This window comes from Nycticebus coucang, chromosome 14, assembly GCF_027406575.1.
Source record: "Nycticebus coucang isolate mNycCou1 chromosome 14, mNycCou1.pri, whole genome shotgun sequence".
Taxonomy (NCBI): Eukaryota; Metazoa; Chordata; class Mammalia; order Primates; family Lorisidae; genus Nycticebus; species Nycticebus coucang.
The window spans coordinates 31,568,991-31,587,329 of record NC_069793.1 but is presented as its reverse complement, the minus strand read 5'-3'; the positions used below and the strand labels follow the sequence as shown (position 1 = coordinate 31,587,329).

The following is an 18,339-nucleotide window of genomic DNA, read 5'->3' as shown; positions in this document are numbered from 1 at the left end:
GTGCTCAAGAAATAGTTTGTTAAAGGCATCATCATATGACAACGGTAATTAAACATTTGGAAAAGTTATATACTTTTCCAGGTTGACTGGAATGTAACTGTGTATGCGTTTATGAATGCTTTCAGCACTGTAACCATACTTGTTTAGTCTTTGAGATGCTGGAACAAAAGGTTGACTATTCCTTATTCAAAATGCTTGGGACCACAAATGTTCTTGGAATTCAGATTTTTTTCAGAGTTTGGAGTCTTTGCATTACCAATTGAACATCCCAGATCTGAAAATTTGAATGTCTTGTCACTAATCAAACAGTTGCAGATTTTTGGATTTAGGATACTTAACCTGTATGAGAATTCAAATAGTTATCCTTTTTTTGTTTTACTCTACCCTGTTTTTTTCTATACAAATAGTTATTCTGATCAATGATTTTTTTTTGAGACAGAGTCTTACTATATTGCTGTCAGTAGAGTGCTGTAGCATCACAGCTCACAGTAACCTCCAACTTTTGGGCTTAAGCGATTTTCTTGCCTCAGCCTCCCAAGTAGCTGGGACTACAGGTGCCTGCCCTGCTATTTTTTTGTTGCAGTTGATTAACTGGCCTGGGCCGGGTTCGAACCCACCACCTTTGGTGTATGTGGCTGGCACCATAACCACTGCGCTATGGGGGCAAAGCCAGTGATTTTTTTTTTTTTTTTTTTGAGACAGTCTCACTATGTTGCCCTCAGTAGAGTGCTGTGGCGTCACAGCTCACAGCAACCTCAAACTCTTGGGCTTAAGTGATTCTCTTGCCTTAGCCTCCCGAGTAGCTGGGACTACAGGTGCCTGCCACAACGCCCGACTATTTTTTTTTTCTTGCATTTGTCATTGTTGCTTAGCTGGCCCGGGCTGGGTTCGAACCCACCAGCCTCAGTGTATGTGGCTGGTGCTGTAACCACTGTGCTATGGGCGCTGAGCCCTGCTTAATGATTTTAAGATTTGCATTTACTTCCATGACTCCCATGAAATTTTAGGTCACCTTTTCATGAGTGTTGCTATTTTGGTGTTTGTCCTGGGGTGACAATTTAAAGAAGAAAATAATTTCCATGTAAATACAGTAGAACTTCTGTAAGTTGACCACCCCAGTGACTGTAACAAAGTGGTCAGCATATGGAGATGGTCACAGATAAGGAACTAGGCCTAATGTACTGATCATACATGTGCTGGATGTCTGGTCTATGAAAATCAAGTCAACTTAAGGAGGTGGTCAGTGTAGGTAGATAGTCGACAACTATGGAGGTTCTGCTGTATTGATAAAGTGCTATAATGTCATGATTAATATAACACTAGCCTGAAGTACATTAGTCTGAGGGGCTAGCCAATGATTTCCAAAGACTCAAAATACCAAATATTCATTCTTGAGTATGAAAATGTTTTTGAATTTATAGTATAGTTTCATAATTTTCCAAATTATCTTCATTTCAGCCAAAATAAATTTATAGTCTTAGAGTACTCTAGAGCCTTATAAGGCCCAACATAACAGGCAAATACAGGATCTGCTAACATTGGACATTTGTAAGTTTCTAACTAGACAAAACATGGCAGTTTTTGTTAGGAACTGTTCAGAACATGATGGTTATAAATTTAGACCCACTGAGGGGTAATTATTTTCTGGTATTGCATCTGCCTTTGCACTGTACCTGATTACTCTTCTTGGAAGTACGTGTTGTAGTACCTAGTATAAAACAGGAGGGGCTGGGGCGGTTCTTACATCTGTAATCCTAGTACTCTGGGAGGCCAAGGTGGGAGGAGCTCAGGAGTTGAGATCATCAGCCTTAGCAAGAATAAGACCCCGTCTCTACCTAAAAACAGAAAAATTAGCTAGGCATCTGTAGTCCAGCTACTCGGGAGGCTGAAGCAGGATTGCTTGAATCCAGGAGTTTGAGGTTGCTGTGAGCTAGGCTGACACCATGGCACACTAGCTTGGGGCAACAGAGTGAGACTGTCTCAAAAAAAGAAAATGAAAAAAAGAAAGAAAAGGAGAATGAATAAGGTACTCCCAAAACCTACACTAAATATGTGTCCTACCGTTAATAGGTCATCGGAAGGAATTTATGCCGCTTAATAATAAAGTTTATTATAATATGTATTAGGAATATAGCTTGATTTGTTCTTAGTATATTCCGTATTATATGATTTTAGCAGTAGTGTGTTAGATACCATTCTTTTTTTTTTGAGACAGACTCTACTTGGTCACCTTTGGTAGAGTGCCGTGGCATCTTAGCTCACAGTAACCTCAAACTCTTGGGTTTAAGCAATCCTTTTGCCTCAGCCTCCCAAGCAGCTGGGACTATAGGCACCTGCCACAACACCTGGCTGTTTTTAGAGATGGGGGTCTCGCTCTTCCTCAGGCTGGTTTTGAACTTGTAAGCTCAGGCAGTCCACCCGCCTCGGCCTCTAGATACACCCTCGGTATAGTGCTGGGACTACAGGTGCCTGCCACAATACCTGGCTATTTTTTTGTTTGGCCGGCTTTGAACCCTCCACCCTCAGTATATGGGGCCAGCACCCTACTCACTGAGCCACAGGCGCCGTCCTAGATACCATTCTTAAAACATTTTATTTTAGATCATTTAAAAGGTAATCTGCCATTGTTGCAGGGTAGCAGCCCTTGAATATCACATAATTTGATTTACTTGATCCATGTATTCTTGATAAAACATTTTTTTTTAATTAGTGAAATGTAAGATTCCTGTTAGTTAATTATTTTTGGAAAAATTATTTTAAAATTTAACAGCATGAAAAGAATATTGCTTTTTTCCTCCTTTCCCTTTGTAGTCCATGGATTCTACTTAAGAGGTTTAGTAGTCTGCTAGCATATTGTATAAACTCCCAGGTGCTAGCTACTTGGGCCCTATATTTAGTTCACTTGTTAGTAAATGACTTCACTTTATTTGGGTCTTGAATTATTCTGCATATTAGATTTAGTTTCATGTGATACCTCACCTCTTTTTCTTTATGTGAAGTATTTTAGATGAGCATAAAAAAAAAGCCTCATGTGTTTTTTATTCTGAGAATATCTATTGGCTTACTAAACGTTTCAACAGGGTAAGGGAAATCCTTCAAAAAGCAATCTAAAATGCTAAATATTTTATGTTATTGGTTTCTAGCATCAGTCCTTTGCACAAATATTGGCCTCTGTGTTGGAAATGAAAAAAGCTATGAATAATTACTAAGTACAATTAGTAGTTTCTAATTTGTATTTATATATAAATTTCAGGTAAATAATTTACCTGACTTTCAGAAGCTACATAGTGCTGTGCTAAATTACATATTCTGTGTTTAGGGTTTAAAAAAATGAGGAGCTAGTTGTTTTTTTTTGTAGAGACAGTGTCTCATTGTACCACCCTCGGGTAGAGTGCTGTGGCGTCACACAGCTCACAGCAACCTCTAACTCTTGGGCTTACACGATTCTCTTGCCTCAGCCTCCTGAGCAGCTGGGACTACAGGCGCGCGCCACAACACCCGGCTATTTTTTTGTTGCAGTTTGGCCGGGGCTGGGTTTGAACCTGCCACCCTCGGCATATGGGGCCGGCGCCCTACTCACTGAGCCACAGGCGCCGCCCGAGGAGCTAGTTTTTAAACAAAAACTAGCGTAAGCATTTTGATTGATGTTGCCTAGATAAAATTAAATGGATGTTATCAGTCAGTTCCAAGAATCAGAAGAGTTAGTGACTATTAAGGTAGATTGTTGAAAATGCGGTGTAGTTCTTAATCAGGTATAGTTTTTCTTTTTTTTTTTTGGCCGGGGCTGGGTTTGAACCCGCCACCTCTGGCATATGGGACCTGCGCCCTACTCCTTGAGCCACAGGCGCCGCCCAATCAGGTATAGTTTTAATATCTAGTATAATTGTGCGGGAAAATGGCAAATAACCATTACCCTCTTTCAATATTTGTCTGTCTGCACTTTATGTTTGGAACCCTGCCAATTCTGGCTCAGCTTATGGCTAGGTTACTTATAAATCTGGTGAAGCAATAAGCAAAGGTGTCTTATACTTGGTTTTTCAAACTTTGTCAAATATATTCCATTTAAAAAATGAAAGCAGGAAGTGGAAACTTACCAAATTAAATATTTTTAAGCAACGCTCAGTGGAAGTGCACATACCCTGATTTCCAAGGTAAACACAGCTTCAAGGGTTATTCTGTTTCTTTGAACTGTGCAACACACAAATGTAGTAGGGGTATCTTAAAATAGACAGGGAACAGTGGCCAGAAATTGTTGACTGCTATAGATGGTGAGGCTGTCTAGCTCTTGCAGTGATCGAGGCCGGAAGTACATGCTAAGGGCATTGATTTGCTCAAGGTCAGCATGTTCTAAATTCAGCTGCTTGAATATGGTTTCTGTCAAGAACACATAGGGCTCTTGAACACATAAAATGTTTTAGCAGCAGAAGGTGCTGTATTTGTGAGATGTGGTGGCAACATTCAGGTCATGAATTTCTTTTTCTATTTAAATATAGAATTGTAGCCTGTGGTTTTGAGTCATTTCAGGGCATAGAGACAGGAAGGTAGGTTGTAAAGTAGCCTGTATAGCAATTACATTCTCTGCTACTTGACTGAGTAATTTAGCATTAATTGCTACTGAATTAAAAAAATGCTTTCTATTTTGCATGTAATAGTTGACAAAAGAGCATATAATGATAAACAATTAATTTAGACATTATCAGTTCTTGTTTAAGTCATTATCACCTTATGCCTCTTCAGCCCTGAAGTATCAAAGACAAAATTTCTATAACAAAATTAAATTACACAGAAAGACGCATAATAACTAGTATTTTATAAAAAGTAGCTTATAATAGAGCAGTATGTACATATTCTGCATCATTTTTTCAAAGTACTTTTTCTTGTATTTCCTAGGTTTTTTTTGTTTTTTTTTTTTTTTAATTTACACAGAGTCTCACTTTCTTGCCCATGGTAGAGTGCTATGGGGTCATAGCTTCCAGCAACCTCAAACTCTTGGGCTTAAGTGATTCTCTTGCCTCAGCCTCCCAAGTGACTGGGGCCACAACACCCAGCTATTTTTAGAGACGGGGTCTCAAACCGGTGAGCTCAGGCAATCCACCCACCTCGGTCTCCCAGAGTGCTGGGATTACAGGCATGAGCCTCTGCGCCTGGCCCAGTAAATGTGTTCTTTATATGTTTTTTTTTTTTTATAGAGACAGTTTCATTTTATCGCCCTTGGCAGAGTGCCGTGGCGTCACACAGCTCACAGCAACCTCCAACTCCTGGGCTTAGGCGATTCTCCTGCCTTAGCCTCCCGAGTAGCTGGGACTACAGGTGCCCGCCACAATGCCCGGCTATTTTTTTGTTGCAGTTTGGCCGGGGCTGGGTTTGAACCCTCCACCCTCGGTATATGGGGCCGGCGCCCTGCTCACTGAGCCACAGGCGCTGTCCTCTTTATATGTTTTTTAAAAAAATTTTTATTGGGGGGAAATATACATATATGTAATAAAATTTATAATCTTTATCATTTTTAAGCAGCAGATCTGTGGTGATAAATACATTTATATTCTTTCTTTATATACCTGCTCCTCTTTTCTGCATTTTCCCCCTTTTTTCCCCTATATAACCACCAGATCTACTGTCTGTTTTCATGACATCTACTTTTTAAATATTTTTTTGAGTCTTTTTTTTTCTTTCTTTCTTTTTTAAATTATTAAATCATAGATGTGTACATTAATGCACTCATGGGGCACCATACACTGGTTTTATAGACCATTTGACATATTTTTATCACACTGGTTAACATAGCCTTCCTGGCATTTTCTTAGTTATTGTGCTAAGACATTTATATTCTACATTTACTAAGTGTCACATGTACCCTTGTAAGATGCACCGTGGGTGTAATCCCACCAAGCACCCTCCCTCCGCTTATCCTCCCCCCTCCCTCCCCTCCCTCTTCTTCCCCCTATTCTTAGGTTATAACTGGGTTATAGCTTTCATGTGAAAGCCATAAATTAGTTTCATAGTAGGGCAGAGTACATTGGATACTTTTTCTTCCATTCTTGAGATACTTTACTAAGAAGAATATGTTCCAGCTCCATCTATGTAAACATGAAAGAGGTAAAGTCTCCATCTTTCTTTAAGGCTTCATGATATTCCATGGTGTACATATACCACAATTTATTAATCCATTCGTGGATCGATGGGCACTTGGTCTTCTTCCATGACTTAGCAATTATGAAGTACAAATATCTTTGTTATAATGTGATTTTTGGTCTTCTGGGTATATACCTAGTAGAGGAATTACAGGATTGAATGGCAGATCTATTTTTAGATCTCTTAAGTGTTCTCCAAACATCTTTCCAAAAGGAATGTATTAATTTGCATTCCCACCAGCAGTGTAGAAGTGTTCCCTTTTCTCCACATTCACGCCAACATCTCTGGTCTTGGGATTTTGTGATATGGGCTAATCTTACTGGAGTTAGATGATATCTCAGAGTAGTTTTGATTTGCATTTCTCTGATGATTAAGGATGATGAACATTTTTTTATATGTCTGTAGGCTGTATGCCTGTCTTCTTCAGAGAAGTTTCTCTTCAAGTCCCTTGCCCCGCCTGCGATGGGATCACTTGTTCTTTTCTTGCTTATACGTTTGAGTTTTCTGTGGATTCTGGTTATTAAACCTTTGTTGGAGACATAACCTGAAAATATCTTCTCCCATTCTGAGGGCTGTCTGCTTGCTTTACTTACTGTGTTCTTGGCTGTGCAGAAGCTTTTTAGTTTGATCAGGTCCCAGTAGTGTATTTTTGAAGCTGCTTCAATTGCCCAGGGGGTCCTCCTCATAAAACACTCTCTCAGACCGATTTCTTCAAGAGTTTTCCCTGCACTCTCTTCTAGTATTTTTGTAGTTTCATGTCTTAAGTTTAAATCTTTAATCCAGTGAGAGTCTGTCTTAGTTAATGGTGAAAGGTGTGGGTCCAGTTTCAGTTTTCTACAGGTTGCCAGCCAGTTTACCCAGTACCACCAACATCTACTTTTTGAAGTTTCTGAATGTGGCTGGGCACAGTGGCTTACACCTGTAATGCTTGCACTTTGGGAGGCTGAGGTGGGAGGATTTCTTGAGGCCAGGAGTTCAAAACCAGCTTGAACCCCATCTCTACAAAAGATAGGAAAATTAGCTGGGCATGGTGGCATGTGCTGGTAGTCTTAGCTACCTAGAAGGCTGAGGTGGGAGGATCCCTTGAGCCCAGGAATTTGAAGCTGCAGTAAGTGATGCCATTGCATTCCACCCTGGGCAATAGAGCAAGGCTCTGTCTCTAACAAAATAAAAATAAAATAAATAAATAAATAAATAAAATATTAAAGCTTCTCCAAATGAGCCAGAACATGGAATGTTTGTGTTTCTGTGCTTGGATTTCACTTAACTTAATTGCCTCCGGTTTTATCCGTGTTGCTGCAAATGAAGAATTTCATTTTGTATGGCTGAATAGTATTCTATAGTGTATATATACACACCACATTTTCTTTATGAATTCATCGGTTAATGAGCACCTAGATTGATTCCATATTTTTGTAAAGAGTGCTACAAAAACATGAAAATGCAGATCTCTTTGATATCTGGATTTCCTTTCTTTTGGACATATACTTAGTAGTGGAATTACTGGATGACATGGAAGTTGAATTTGCTCTTCTTTATGTAGCATTTTCTTTAAAGCTATATTTGTGTTTTAGTTTGAGAACAACATAAAGTAACTGATTTTGTTTTTAGATACCTTTCATTGTTAACAATTTCTCTTACAGTAACCAGAAATATAACATATTCCCAACCTCATTCACATAAAATAGGTGATTTTGTTCACCATTAGAAATTTGGTCAACAAGTGAATTAGATGCATGTATTTTATTTGAGGAACATAATTACATCTCACATTTAAATCTTGAAGTATTACAACTGAGTACATTAGTAGAGTACCTTGCTTATATCAATGTCCTTGGGCTCTGTGCCATGGGAATATATTTTAGATAAGGTCTTTTATATATAGTACTTAAGGAACTAAACTCTTTAGAAAAAGGGAGAGGGAGAAGAAATACTACTTCATTGCCATATACTAAATTTTGTCCATTTGGAAACATCATTGTAATCAATCTAGATATTCTTAGTATGAGATCTTCTAAAATTTATCGGGGACCCCTTTCACTTCCAGAATTGTATGATTCCTATGTGCCTAGACCCTTGTAACTTCTAGGTTTCTTCTTGCCCAATTTCCTCCTAACTTCCTTCTATTCTTTCTTCCTGAAATGAAAAATGATGTTTCTTGTATGATCATTTCCCACATTTTATTGAAATCATACTTTACTCTCCTTAATTAACTTCTCTATGATAATTCCTTATTTCTGTTTATAAAATGACAAATCAGTATATGGGATTCAGTGAATATTTCAAAAGTATGAAGAAGAAAGAAGATGGATAATGAGATTGGGCAGCTCTGAGTTTTAACCCTAATTTTAATGCTGGTTGATTTTTTTTTTTTTTATATGTCACTTGTGAGGAGGCTACATAACTTTGTATACTTATACATTAATGGGCTAAAGCTGGTGTTAATACTATCCTCTTGTGTTTATAGATATGTTATTAGATTATAACACAGTAATGTGTAGACACTACTAGTCAGACATAGGGCAAAAATGTTTAAAAGCTTAATCATAAAGTGGCTTTGTTTAATTATGAATGCTGTAGTTGTAAAATATATAATGAGTATAATGCCATGTAAACTGGGCTGATTTGTCATTTTATATGTGATTTGAATGACTGTATTCTAGAACTACTTATACCTGTTAAATACAGTCATCCTTTGGTACTAGTCGGGGATTGTTTCCAGAGCTTCCCTGTGCAGAATCCACAGATGCTCAGGTCAAGTCCCTTATATAAAATGGGGTAGTAATTGTACACACATTCTCTTGTACACTAATTTTTTTTTAAAAATAGAGTCAGTCTATTTTAAGTAGAAAGAGTTGCTCAGGCTGGAGTGCAGTGGCATGATCACCATGGTCACAGCTCATTGCATCCTTGAGCTACTGGGCTCAAGTGATCCTTATATCTAAGCCTCCCAGGTAGCTGGAAGCACAGGTGCATGCATGGCTAAATTTTATTATTTTTGGTAGAGGCCAGGTTTTGCTATGTTGCTCAGGCTGATCTCAAACTCCTGGGCTCAAGTGATCCTCCTGACCTCAGCCTCCCAAAGTGTTGAGATTAGAGATGTAAGCCACTGCCCCTAGCACTCTCAATTACTTATAATACCTAATACAATATAAATACTGTGTAAACAGTTGTTATACTATATTATTTAGGAATAATGACAAGAAAAAAAGTATGTATATTTTCTATTTAGATGCAACCATCCATTTTGGTCCCCCCACCAAATATTTTTGATTTACGGTTGGTGAATCTTTGGATGAGGAACCCACAGGCTAACTGAAGTTGCTCATCCAACAGAAGACTTTTGTGATAGTTTTTAATTCTTTGAATAAAAGTCTTTAATTTTAAAGCTTATCAGGTTTTTCCTTTTGCTATATATATGTACACATACACACATTCATACATACAAAGTAGCAAAAGATGTATAACACACTCTAATAAAGGAAGAAAACTATTAAATTTGTAATACTCCAGTCATGTTTGATTGCTGCAGTTACAACAGGTGCTCTATACCTTGTATTCATCTTTTGTTATCAGTATATATTGAGTATTACAAATTTAATATAGTTTTTTCCTTTCTTAAGATGTGTATACATTTTTTGGCACCCGCAGTATATCTTGTAGCTTTGTTTTAAAGGTCCCGATAGCTTCATGAACGCACTGTGACAATAGAATGCCATGATGCAGCGGATTAGATGTCAGTCCTGACTTCACACACTTCAAAATGTTCATGCCTGTATCTTTCTGAGTCCGTAGCACTTTCCTGTGAATGGAATCCAGCACCTTGAATGTTATTAATGGCATGTGTGCTACTATGGAAGAGTGCCAGTTCAGTGGCCAGTGAATAATTTAGGCATCAGCTGGTGTGGCAAGATCGTATTACTTAGGAGGGAGAATCTAATATGTTCTGAACTTCGGCATTAAACAGAACAAATGTTTGTTTCTTTTGTGAGAAAACATTGAACTCCAAAGAATTTTGTGTATATTTTTTTCTAAAAACCAGTGTACTAAATTAAAAATTTGAGCATCTAATTTTGTTTCCAGCTGTCTTAGACAGTCTCTGGATATCACTAACTCATCTTTAATTAATCTTTCTCCCCAAATCTTCCACACACACACCCCCAACACTACAGATCAAGGTTAGTAAAAGAACTATTTTCCTGGTTATTCAGTGTTAGAAGCATTGAGTTCTTTGGCTTGATTGTTTCCTGCTATTTGTCTTATCATTATGTGACAAAATACTATTGATTTTACCTCTGAGATAGCTCACGTATATATTTTGCCATACTTTTCTCACTGTTGTGTTCTGGTCTGGACTCTTGCACAAGGTTAGTAATTCTTTTTTAATTTTTTTCCCTTTTGCTGCCAGGAATACTGTGTTGAGAAGTAATTCATTTTTTTTTTTTAAACCAATAATCTCTTCCTCTTCCAGTCTATCCTGCAGTGTTAGAGATGTGTTATGAATTATTTAAGAGACCACAAAATTGTGCATATTTTCCTACTACTTGAATTTCCCTGTTTAGTTAAGTATAGACACACAGGTTTGGTGTGTCTTTTCCTAACTCCGTTTCTTCTTATTATAGTAAATATGTTTATTATAGTATATAATTTATCATTTTAACCTTTTTTTTCCTGAGATAGAGTCTTAGTATGTTACCCTCGGTAGAGTGCTGTGGCTTCACAGCTCACAGCAACATCAAACTCTTAGGCATAAGCAGTTCTCTTGCCTCAGCCTCCTAAGTAGCTTGGACTACAGGCACCTGCTACAATGCCCAGCTGTTTTTTTCTTGTAGTTATCACTGTTGTTTTTAGCAGGCCTGGGACAGGTTCGAACCTGCCAGCCTCTGTGTATGTGGCTGGTATCCTAACCACTGAGCTATGGGTGCCAGGCCATTTTAACCATTTTTAAGTGTATGATTCAGTGACATTAATTATTCAATTTTGTGCAAACATCACTACTATCTTTCCAAACAAATATTCTATGTTCACTAAGCAATAAGTCCTCACACTACCTTCACCTCCTATCTTCCCAGCCCCTGGAAACCTCTAATCTACTTTCTTTCTTTATGAATTTGATTATTTAATATAATTTTTTTTTTTTTTGAGACAAGAATATCACTGTTGCCTTAGGCTAGAGTGCCATGGCATTAGAGCTCACAACAACCTCAAACTCCTGGACTCAAGTGATCCTCTTGCCTCATCCTCCCCAGCTGGGACCATAGATGTCCACCACAATGCCAGGCTAATTTTTCTATTTTTGGTAGAGATGGGCGTCTTGCTCTTGCTCAGCCTGGTCTTGAACTCTTGAGCTCAAACAATCCACCTGCTTCAGTCTCCCAGAGTGCTAGGATTATAGGGATGAGCCACCGCATCTGGCCAATTTACCTATTTTAGATAGTTCATATAAGTGAAATCATAAAATATTTATTTCATGTTTCGCATATTTTATTTACCATAATGGTTTCAAGGTTTAGCCATGTGCTACATATCAGAACTTCATTCCTTTCATGGCTAAATAATATCCAATATATTGAGCATATATATATATATATGTATATATGTATATATATATATATATATACCACATTTTTTTGGGGGGGGGGACAGAGTCTTAAGACTATGTCACCCTTAGTAGGGTGCTGAGGTGTGGCCTCACAGCTCACAGCAACCTCAAACTCCTGGGCTTAAGCGATTCTCTTGCCTCAGCCTCCCAAATAGTTGGGACTACAGACGCCCACCACAACGCCTGGCTATTTTGTTGTTGTTGTTGAAGTTGTCATTGTTGTCTAGCAGGCCTGGGTCAGGTTCAAACCCGCTAGCCCTAACCACTGGTCTACTGGTCCACTGGTGCTGACCCATACACCACATTTTGTTTATTCATTTATCTATTGATGAACATATGGGTTGTTTTTACTTTTTGGTTTTTGTGAATAATGCTCGTCTGAATGTTGAATTGTTTGTCTTTTTTGTTGTTGAGTTGTAGGAGTTCTTTATGTATTTTGGTTGTTACACTTTCCTCACATATATGATTCACAAATAAGTCTCCCATTCTGTGGGTTATCTTTTACTCTTTTGGTAGTGTCTTTACATGTACACAAGTTTTAATCTTTTTTTTTTTTTAAGACAGTCTCATTTTGTTGCCCTTGGTAGAGTGCCATGGCATTACGGTTTACAGCAAGCTCAAAGAATCTCTTGAGCTTAAGAGATTCTCTTGTCTCAGCTCCCGAGTAGTTGGGACTTACAGGAACCTGCCATAAAGCCCAGCTATATTTTAGAGACGGGGGTCTCTCAGTTGCTCAGGCTGGTCTTGAATCTGTAAGCTCAGGCAGTCTACCCGCCTTAGCCTCCCAGAGTGCTAGGATTACAGGCGCGAGCCACTGCGCCCAGCCTGATTTTTTAATCTTGATGAAATCCAGTTTATCTGTTTTTTCTTTGGTTGCTTTTGCTTTTGGTGTAAAATGTAGGAAACCATTGGCAAATACAAGGTCATGAATATTTCCGCCTATGTTTTCTTGTATTATAATTTTAGCTTTTAAATTTAGGTTTTTGCTTCATGTTGAGTTAAATTTTAGTATGTGGTAGGGGTCCAACTTCATTCTTTTTTTAATGTGAGCATCTAGTTTTCCCAGCACTATTTGTTGGAGCGGCTTCTTTCCCCACTGACAGTCTTGGTACCTTTGTTGGAAATGAGCTGACTATAAATGTGAGGGGTTATTTCCAGACTCAGTTGTATACCATTGGTCTGTATGTTTGTCCTTAAGCCAGTATTACACTGTTTTGATTAATGTGGCTTTGTAGTAAATTTTGTAATTGGTAAATGTGAATCCTCTGATTTTAATTTTCTTTTTTAAGATTTCTTTTTAGCTATTTTGGGCCCCTTCAAAGCCCATATGAATTTTAGGTTGGGATTTATCATTCTGCAAAAAATGCTGTTGGGAACTCTGATAGGGATGACATTGAATCTATTGCTTTGGTTGGTATTTGGTTTGGTATCTTAGCAATATTAAGTCTTCTGTCCCATGAACATGAGTTGTCTGTCCATTAATTTAGGTTTTCTTTAATTATTTTAGTAATGTTATATAGTTTTTAGCCTGCAAGTCTTTTGCCTCTTTGGTTGAATTTATTCCTAAATATTTTATTCTTTTTGGTGCTATCGTAAATGGAACTGTTTTCTAGATTTCCTTTTCAGATCACATATTACTAACATATAGAAATACAACTGACTCTTATTTCTTGGTTTTATGTCTGCCCCTTTACTGACAACATGTTGGCTTACAAATGGCTCTATGTGTTCAAATGAGAATTAATCACTTCACTACATTGCTTAACATTTCATCCTTTCTCATGTGAGTATTCTTGTCAGCAAATCACAAACTAATGACTTCGTGGAAACTTAAAATCAGTGGTGTCAAGATTATGACATGCTCTTGGCCTTGAAATTTCTGTACAATTGGAAAAAATTGACAGAGTTGATTTTCAAAAAAGGGATTTCAGTACTTTAAAATAATATGTGAGTAGTATGTTTCTGTACTCAGAAAGTATTTGGTGACTTTTTCAACAGGTTTTGTAGTTAACCCCTGATAATACAATTGCTTTATCTCTGTTGTTACATCAAGAAATCTTTGAATGTTCTATCTCTCTGGTAGGAAGCTGGTTTGTATTTTACTAAAGTGGTCCCTGGCATTTTAAGTGTTTGTAGGGTGTGTGTGTGTGCATGTCTGTTTTTTCCTCCTCAAGGCTAAATCATCAGCTGTTCCTAAAGATAAAACATTTATATTGAGGCTGTTGTGCTGCACAGCAAATAATTTTAGACCTGGATGATATTGTATAAAACATTTACATAGACATTTAGTTTAGCTTACTTTATAAAAGAGGCACCTGAAATCCAAGTATACTTAAGTAAGAATTGGCATATCAACATTTCTTTTTTTTATTATTAAATCATAGCTGTGTACATTAATGCAATCGTGAGGTACAATGTGCTGGTTTTATGTATAATTTGAAATATTTTCGTCTAACTGGTTAACATAGCATTCATGGTATTTTCTTAGTTATTGTGTTAAGAAATTTAGTAAATTTCACATGTACCCTTGTAAGATGCACCATAGGCGTGGTCCCACCAATTAAATAAAAATAAATAGAAAACTGCCCTGAATATCTACGGGTATACCCTTTGTAAATGATAAAATGCAGTTGTAGAAGCTAGCAATCTATGATTGTAAGAGTCACCTGAAAACTGGATGCCACTGTCAAACGAACTATTTTTTTAGAATTTATTTAGGAGGGGGCAGTGCCCCTGGCTCAAAGAGTAGGGTGCCAGTCCCATATACCAGAGGTGGTGGGTTCAAATCCAGCCCTGGCCCAAAACCTGGCTGGGGGTGGGGTGGGGAAGAATATTTAGGAGAAATAAATCCATTGAGAGAATTTATGTTTGAGTAATACGGTTGTAAAGCTATGTAACATGACCTAAGTATGTGTTTGAATTTATTAAAGATTTTATTGCTCTAAATTGTATTTCATTAACATATAACCCCCTCAGAGAGAATGCCATTGAATTAGGAACAAGGTTTTAAATGAAATACTCCTGTATTTTAGATACGACTATTTATTTCAAGGGCTTCTAAGAAAATATCTTACTTTGCAGTGGTTCATATGGAGCGTTAAATAAAACTCTGTTTTCCAACAAGGATAGACTTTAAGTCATAAAGTGAAATAATATGAGTAGGTCTGATGATGGTAAATAATGACTAGTAAGTGATTATGTTACTGTATTTATTCACAGGTGTCAAAGTCTGGTTCTTCCTCTTATTGTTTTACCTTGAACAGGTTGTTGAAACTTTCTAAGCCTCAGTTTACTGATAAAATGATAATACCTCAAAAGTTGTTGTTGTGAAACGCCACAGTGCACATGAAACTCTTAATCTATATTAGTCTTAGGACACTATATACATTTTGTAAATAGGAGTTATATTAAGAAAAAGGAATGGCATGGTTTAAAAGAAAATTACACACTGGTAATGATATACCATCCCCCTTGGTTGTTTCTGAGTGGCCTGTGTTTGGTATATGTGTTGCTGTTGCTTTTCAGAGTAGAATCTTTGAAAGCCTACAAACAGTGGTTGAACTTGTGTGAATAATGATAAGTATATCATTTTGTTCCTAAGCTGTTGTATTGAAATCTAAGACAAAGTGTACAAATATATATATATATATATATTTTTTTTTTTTTTTAATTTGGCCGGGGCTGGGTTTGAACCCACCACCTCCCGCATATGGGACCGGCGCCCTACCCACTGAGCCACAGGCGCCACCCAAAGTGTACAAATATTATAAGTATATAACTTGATAAACATTTGTAATGTGACCATACCTATATAACATACCTATCCTTATCAAGCTGATTATTTGTGTATTCTACCTTTTGCCTATTTTAATATGTGCTTGGCTGTCTTTGTCCTTGGGGTGTGTGTGTGTGTGTGTGTGTGTGTGTGTGTGTGTATGTGTGTATCATTTTCAAATAGATTCCCAATGCAACCTTTGGGGAAATATCTTCTGGTATGTGGCTTGTTTTTTCACTCTGGTAAAGCTGTCATAAGTGAAAGCATGGTCTTAATTTTAAGATCACTAACTAGGATTATATTTTTCAGTAATTTACTTTGTGATTAATGCCATTGATGTCCTACATAAGAAATCTTTACCTTCTCTAAGGCAACTATGATGTTTGGCTATGTTTTCTTTTAAAACTGTACTTTTCATCTTTACATTCGGGTCTGCCGTCCATCTGGAGTTGATTTTTGAGGTAGGGATGAAGATACATTTTTTTTTCCTCATGTGGATATCCTGTAACTGAGCATGGTTTATTCTACTGTATGTTAGTGACAAATGCCATAATCATAAATTAGGTGATCATTTATATACAGATGTGTTGTTGGACTCTTTATTCTTCTGTTCTAGTCATCGTTTTGTCTACTGCCAGTATCACAGTATATCATTTCCATAATTGGCAATATAAATCCTCCTGCTTGTTCTTCAAGGACCTGTTTTTGGTCCTTTGCATTTCTAGATGAATTTTAGAATCTGTCAATTTCTGCAAAAAACATTTTAATTTTCAGTCTATTTTCCTCGAAATATGCTTTGGGAGATACTCTCTTTCAGCATGTTAGTGATGCCATTCTCTTTTATTCTGTCTTCTATTATTTCTATAGAAAATTGTCTCCTTTGATGGCCAGATATTCCTCCCCCTTGCATTTTATCACTTTTCTTTCATTTAAGCACTTGACTTAAGAGTGTGTGTAGGCTCGGCACCTGTGGCTCAAGCGGCTAAGGCGCCAGCCACATACACCTGAGCTGGCGGGTTTGAATCCAGCCCGTGCCCGCCAAACAACAATGACGGCTGGAACCAAAAAATAGCCGGGCGTTGTGGCGGGCGCCTGTAGTCCCAGCTACTTGGGAGGCGGAGACGGGAGACTCGCTTGAGCCCAGGAGTTTGAGGTTGCTGTGAGCTATGATGCCATGGCACTCTACCCAGGGCAATAGCTTGAGGCTCTGTCTCAAAAAAAAAAAAAAAAAAAAAAAAAAGAGTGTGTGTAAAATTCTGTTTGGGGCTTATAGAACTTCTTGAATTTGTTACTTAATAACTTTCCTCAATTTTCTAAGACTTTCCAGCAGCATCTCTGCAAGTATTTCTTTTAACCCATTTTCCCCCTTCCTTTTGGCATTAAAATTGTACATATATGAGACTTTAAAAAGGATGTTCTGTGTGTTTCTGATGCTTTCCCCTTAGGCCAGTGGTTCTCAACCTTCCTAAGGCCACGAACTTTTAATACAGTTCCTCATGTTGTGGTGACCCCCAACCATAGATTCTTTTTTTTTTTTTGTGGTTTTTGGCCAGGGCTGGGTTTGAACCTGCCACCTCCAGCATATGGGACCAGCGCCCTACACCTTAAGCTACAGGTGCCGCCATAAAATTATTTTCATTGCTACTTCATAACTGTAATTTTGCTGCTGTTATGAATCATAATGTAAATATCATATGCAGGATGTATTTAGGCGACCCCTGTGAAAGGGTCGTTTGACCCCCAAAGGGGTCGCGTTGCTGCGTTAGGCCTTACTCTTTTCTTATATTTCCTTTCATTGTTTTTCTGTTTCAATATGTATATTTTCTTTTCTTTCCTTTTTAAAGACATGGACTTGCTCTGCTGCCCTGCCCTGGAGTGCAGTGGGCCTGACTGCAGCTCCTGGTAGCCATGAGCCCCTAACCTGTACTGACCTCAAATGATCCAATGATCCTCCCACCTTGGCCTCCCAGAGTGCTAGGATTATAGCTGTCAGCCATTATGCCAGCCAAACTTGTTTTTTCTAAAGTATATTTATAGATTCAAGTTCTCTGGTGAGATTCTCTGTCATTTCATCCATTTTCTTGAACATTTCTATTATTTTAAAGTCTCTATCTCATAATTTCGATAGCTGGGTAACTGAGGATGCTTGTATTGATTTCTTTTACCTTTTATTTATTTATTTTTTGCATTTGATTATATTTCTCTTTAGTCTGATAACTTTGTTTTTGAGCATTGGATCTTGGGTATGAAAGGCTTGAGCTGTGCTTTTTTTTTTTTTTTTTTTTTTTTGGCAGAGACAGAGTCTTTATCGCCCTGGGTAGAGTGCTGTGCCGTCACACAGCTCACAGCAACCTCCAACTCCTGGAGCTTAGGTGATTCTCTTGCTTCATCCTCCCAAGTAGCTGGGACTACAGGCGTCTGCCATAATGCCCGGCTATTTTTTTGTTGCAGTTTGGCCAGGGCTGGATTTGAACCAGCCACCCTCGGTATATGGGGCCAGTGCCCTACCCACTGAGCCGCAGGTGCCTCCCTTTTTTCTTTTCTTTTTTTTTTTTTTTTTGCTGAGACAGTCTCACTTTGTTGCACTCAGTAGAGTGCTGTAGCATCATAGCTTACAGCAACCTCAAACTCTTGACTCAAGCAATCCTCTTGCCTCAGCCTCCCAAGTAGCTGGGACTACAGGTGCCCGCCACAATGCCCAGCTATTTTTAGAGATCTCACTCTGGTTCAGGCTGGTCTAGAACCTATAAGCTCAGGCAGTTCACCCGCCTCAGCCTCTCAAGTGGGAGGATTATAGGCATGAGCCACTGCGCCCAGCTTGAGCTATGCT

The 18,339-nt window shown here is 38.1% G+C and overlaps 1 protein-coding gene across 8 annotated transcripts in view; it reads left to right on the top strand.

Moving 5' to 3' along the window:
- HIPK3 (homeodomain interacting protein kinase 3) overlaps positions 1–18,339 on the top strand; it is a 128,729-nt gene that overhangs the window by 43,539 nt on the left and 66,851 nt on the right. The gene's annotated exons all lie outside the window — the stretch shown is intronic.